Source organism: Thamnophis elegans, chromosome 1 (assembly GCF_009769535.1).
Source record: "Thamnophis elegans isolate rThaEle1 chromosome 1, rThaEle1.pri, whole genome shotgun sequence".
NCBI lineage: Eukaryota > Metazoa > Chordata > Lepidosauria > Squamata > Colubridae > Thamnophis > Thamnophis elegans.
In genome coordinates this window covers 69,907,176-69,913,240 of record NC_045541.1, presented here as the reverse complement: position 1 = coordinate 69,913,240, position 6,065 = coordinate 69,907,176, and the positions used below count along the sequence as shown (strand labels likewise).

General features: G+C 37.5%; 1 pseudogene; it reads right to left on the bottom strand.

Annotated features, from left to right (window-relative positions):
• Window positions 1-3,528: 3,528 nt before the first annotated feature.
• Window positions 3,529-5,062, bottom strand: LOC116505250 (annotated as a pseudogene).
• Between the last annotated feature and the right edge of the window lie 1,003 nt (window positions 5,063-6,065).

Sequence of the window (6,065 nt, the reverse complement as noted above, 5' to 3'; positions counted from 1 at the left end):
TTCATGGGTGACCTCTGGTGACAGCAGCATGGAGGTGGAACATCCATCGCGGTTCTTGTTGACCAGTGCACAATCTTGGGATCCTCTTACTTTTTTTTTTGAAAAGTTTTTTTTTATTTTAATTGAACAAAAACACACAAAAAAAGAAACATCCTTCATTACATCTATAGAAAGCGTATCGATTGGTTACAGATAACTTTTGTGCATTTCTTCCACAGTCATTACTTATAGTTCATATTAGATTATACACTTTAAGTCAAAAATCTTTGAATATCTTACTATCAATGTACCACAATTCTCATTTGACTACAATTACTTGAACATGCTTTTACCTCAAATCGTTCATCATTCACAAAAATCAACTAATTTTATTATCAACTTTCATTATCAACCTGTATCTTTCCAGTGACAAAACAGTCTTATCTCTCTTGCCAATTGTGGTGTCAGTCTTCTTTTTATCTCCTTTATAAGGTTTTATAGACTTCTCTATGCACTTTGCTGCTTGAAGGATCTCTCAGGTAATCTTGTTGTCCACCAGCTGCTACTAAAATTAGCTTGTCTTTGGTTGTCAATCTTGCTTCTGAAAAAATGTCTCTTATTAAGTCCATCATCATTATCACTTTTTTTCTTCTGTATCCTGGAATCTGGGGTAGAATTCCCTTTTCCATATTCCCTTCTTTCCACTTTCACCCACATTTGCTCCATTAATAAATTCATCTATTGTCTTATCTTTATCTTCTATATCTTCATTCTCCCCTTTAATTTTTGGTGCTCCAACCCCATCATCTTTTGCTGTGAGGAAGACTTGTCTTTCCAACTTCTTCTCAATTCTCCCATATCCTTCCAATAGATTTTGAATTCCAGCCAAGATATTTTGGAATTTTAAGGTTTCCTCCTCTGAATATTGATCCATGTGCCCAAAACAGAAGAAAGAAAGAAAAACTAATAGTCACTGCCACTCTAGCCTTCCAGGCCTCTTTTATTTTTTATTTTAGATTAATTTGAACACAAGTTATTTTATGCTCTTCAAAGGAGAAGGGTTCTGTTTTTCCCCCTTTCTTTCCCCTGCCAAAATACATCTCAAAGGCACCTGTGAAAACAATACATGCCCTTGGCTCTTTATCAGTTTCTGTAAACAAGTTACAAACCTTTCAGCTACAAAGTCAGTGAAATCAAAGAAGGAAAGACAAGAGATACGTTGTTTCAAAAACTCCAGCCTCTGACCTCCAAGTGGTAGTGTGCTACTTTTCACTTTCTAATATTTATCTCTGGCTTATAGGAAACAAAGTTCTTTAGATTTCTTTTAGTGAAATGTAATAACAAGTAATAGGAAGAATTGTTAAAATAAGAAGGAAGGTTTTAATCCAGAAGTCAAAAAATAAAGCAACAAAAAGCAGAAGAAAAAACTTTGGTTAAAACATAGATCTAGTGGATTGGGAAAGAATTTGGAACACAAATTATAAACTAACACGATCAGCAGCACTTGAAGAAAATATATACAAAATGTTTTATCGTTGGCATTTATCACCAACAAGATTGGCTAAAATGTACCCAAACATGAAGCTGACCTGCTGGAAGTGTAAAAAAGGTACAAGGGATTTATTATCACATATGGTAGACTTGCCCGGAAACACAAAAATATTGGACAAAAATTTGGAAATGGGTGCAAGAAATTACAGGAGAACAGATAAAATACAAACTCGAAATCTTTCTACTGGAAATAATCAAAGGGAAATATACAAAAAAAATAAATAAGTACATATTAACATATCTGCTAACTACAGCTAGAATAGCATTTGCCCAATGCTGGAAACAAAATAATACCCCCTCGGATGAATTAGTGATAAAAAACCTTTGGATTGTGCAGAGATGGACAAATTAACACTGAAGTTAAAGATAAGAAGAGTCGGTATATTATGAAATTAACAATGGGTACAAGTGGATGCAAAACAAGAATAAAATTAATTAAGCCAAAAAACAATATATATAAATATATATTGAACTGTGTATAAAGTGTGTAAATATAGAAGCGAAATATTATATACATGTACAGGTATGATGACATAACAATGTTGGTGTAATGACTGTAAAGTGTTGTAGAAGGGAAAAATAAAAATAAAAAAGCAGAAGAAAAAATCAATCCGTTCACTTTAAGAGGAGAAATGAAAACATTGCACTTCAATCCACAAAGAATAGTTACAAAGGAAAAAAGCTTTCCAAAGCAATCCAATTAGGGTTATTTTTGCCACTCAATTGTTTTGTTAAGGATCTAATTTGGCTTTAAAAAAATTTTCTTTGGGCAGTCTTTCGCAAATAGAAAAAAATATCTCACCAGATGGACTCACTTCTCTTTTCACTTCCTTCCTTCTGGAGCCGTCCCGACTTCATCAACCTGGGGGCTGCCTGTTTATAGCTGGGTTGAAGCGCTTCCTTGGGTCGATCAGGGATTTTCTGATGTCCCTGAGACCAGCAAGGCTTTGTCTTCCTGATCATCATCTCTACGGGACAGTTTAGGTCTCAAATCTCCAGCAGCAAAAGTGTCAATGGGGTCTTGGAGTATTGAGACCGCACATTGTGACATCGCAACGTGGCTCCTCCTTCTACCGGGACCCTCTTACTTTTGTACTTCCTCCTCAACAAGCAAGTGGCAGCTCTAGGTAGGAGCGTCTTTGCACACTTTTGGGTGGTACACCAATTACATCCATTCCCCTGCTGACTCATATCATTGTAACCTTTCATTTCAATTATTATAACATGCTCTACATGGGGCTACCTCTGAAGAGCATTTAGAAACTTGAAGTGCTACAGAATGTGGCTATGGGGGTATAATGGTGCCAATATACAGCATACATATAACACCATTTCCATGTGAGCTGCATTGATTACTGGTGTGCTTCCAGGTGCCATTCAAAGTGATAATTAGCTTGGTACCTGATTACCTGAGAGATAACCTTTCTCCAAGAGACTTTACCCATTCAATGTAATGTAGCAAATTGTGCATGACATAGATCCTGTCAGACAAAAATTGTCAGCTGGTAGTCATGTTTTTTCTGCAATAGCCCCTGATCTATGGAATATCCTTCCTTCAGAGATTAGATGGCCTCAACCCTTTTAAAACCTTCATAAGGACTCAGTTTTGAGTCAATGCAGTTTAGGCTGGTACACATTCTTAAATAATTATATCAGTGCAGGAACACAAATGTGAACATGACTGTGAGAAGGACTCTAAGAGAACACCCCAATACATGTTTATCATCATGCCTGCTGTGTTTCCATTCTATTTCCTTTATAGTGAACCACGTTTTGAAATGCTTTCAGGTAGGAAAAGGGACTGGGAAGATGGACATATGGAAAACAATTCACCCTAAGCAAATCAATAGGTTTTGAAGATGGCTCCGTTAAACTTTCTAGGAAGGAAGGAAAGAAGGCAGGAAGTAAGGCAAGCAGGCAGGCAGGCAGGCAACACGCCAGCAGGGGCTTAATTTATTATCTGAAATCTACTCTGGAGAAAGACAGTATCAGTGACATTCATTTAGATGATGTGACTCTCTCCCAGACTTTCTTGAAGGCTGCCTTCACATCTTTGTTGCGTAAACTATAAATAAAAGGGTTAACCAGAGGGCCAATTATGGTACAGAACAAAGCATTTGCCTTTGTTCCAATTCGGGGTGTTTTGAGATTTGGGTCTGCAATACATGATGAGAATGGAACCATAGAATAGGGTAACTGACACCAGGTGGGCCAAGCAAGTGAAGAAGGCTTTGCGTCTCCCTGCGGATGAATGGATACGAATGATGGCTCTTACAATACCAATATAGGAGCTCAGGATGATAGCTGAGGTACCAACCAATTGCAACCTATGAGAGCAGTCAGAATGACTTCATAGAACCCTATATCATCACAGGACATTTTCAGAAGAGGGCAGCACATCACACAAAGTAATGATTGATGACATTGTTCCCACAAAATCGTAGGCGGAAAGTGTTACTGATATGTGCAATGGCATTGGCAAAGCCAGCTGCATAAGCTCCTACCACCAGCTGGATGCAGAGCTTTTTGGGCATGGCAATCGTATAAGAAGTGGGTGCAGATGGCCACATAGCGATCATAGGCCATGAAGGCCAGTAGGAAGCATTCACGGTGTACGCCAAGCCAGCAGAGAGAACAATGTGATGCACAACCAGCTATGGACATGTGGTTGTCTTGGCTACACAGTCAAACAAGATCCGAGGAGTATAGACGATGAGTACAGATGTCCAGGAAGGACAGGCTGTCACAAAGAAGTACATGGGGTGTGCAAGCGGGGAGTCAGGTAGATAAGAGCCATGAGGCTCAGTTCCCAGTCAGTGTAATGGTGTAGGAGACCAAGAACAGCACAAAGAAGATATTTGTAGAAATGGATCTGTTGTAAATCCAACAAGGACAAAATCCGTAACAAGTGTCCGATTGCTTTCCACTCCTGTCATTTTTCATAAGCATAATCTGTTTTAGAAAGAAAGAGAAGTCATAATTTGACAATTTTCAGTCCCCAGAATACAGAATTTGTGCTACGATTCGAAGCATGTTTTGCAACCCCTTTGAAGTACCGTATTGATATGACTGTTATTAACTTTTACCCAAATTGATTAGCTTCCAGTTTTAACATTCTATACATAATTATGGGGTACAGGCTTCAACAAGCCCAAACGTGGACAAAAGGAGCAAAACAGCTCCTCACCAGAATCAACACTCCGATAAGCATCAGATTAACACTCAGAGGAACATTAGGATAACAATAAGAAAGCAAACAATGCCCAATCAAGGAACTGCCAAACAAGATAGTAATAAAATGCCCAATCAAGGAATCATCAAGACTACACTCACTAACAATGACATGGCAAGCCAATAAAATGAGAGCAAACGCCTGCCTCCCTCTCTCTAATATCAATGATGATGTACCTAGTTTGTTAATGAAAAGTTTGAAAGAAACAGCCAAGCTCAGAGACCACCAAGGACTCCTCATTTCAATCCTGAGCTACAAATATTCTCCTATATTGACTTTAATTTCATCTGGACTTTCCATTGCTAAGTAAACAGAATACTAGAGTTGTAAGAGACTTTGGAGGTCTTCTAATCCAACACCCTGCTCAAGCAGAAAACCCTATATGATATCAGGGGTATCAAACTTGCATTGTTATGGTGGTGTCACATGACGTATCAGGGCTTTTTTCCCCTTCGCTAAAACGAGCATGGGCGTGGCCAACACATGATGCCTCTGGCGCATGGGCTGGGAGTTTGACCTATATTGAAACCTCAGAGCCTAAGGTATTACTGAAGAACACAGGAAAATATTAATCAGGTTTATAACAACTCAAGAGATCCAAGAAGCAACGAGATGAAATATAAATTGATAAGGCACCAGACACAGATGGAATGACAAAAAATAAAGTTCAAAAATTAATGAATCCCAGATAAAAATGAAACCCTGGGTGGTGAGCATATACGTATCAAGTTCACCTAATAGCAAAGATTGCAATAAAAGGAATGATCCTTTTTTTTCACTGTCAAAGGCACAATCTTATGCAGATGATAGGTACTACACATAATGAAATCTCAAAGCTCTATATGACAGTTGTTGAAAATAAAAGGTTTTGGTTTCAAGGATGCAAAAATGTATATTTCAAAACAAATTATAACATATTCTGGAAAGAAATAATACACGCTCTTGAGCTTAAACCTTTCCCTTGGCTAGGACTCATGGTGACAATAAAAACAAATGTATTACCCAAGAAAAAAATTATCTCAGATGGTGGCATCAATTAGAATCTTAGATTAAAATCATGGCAGGATTGGCAAAGAAATTTTAACCAGCTTAAACACAGTAGGAAAAAAACTAAGAGTAAAATGAAAGTTTTGCAAGTTGAATCTTGTTTTAATTTGTAAATAGGACCACCATTCCATATTTATTCCTTATATTTTCATATTGGGAACAATCTGGAATACATGAGAAACAAATGGAATTAGATAAAATATTATTAGGAACGGGGGAAATGATTACTAGATTATATTATTTTCTTTTAAGATAT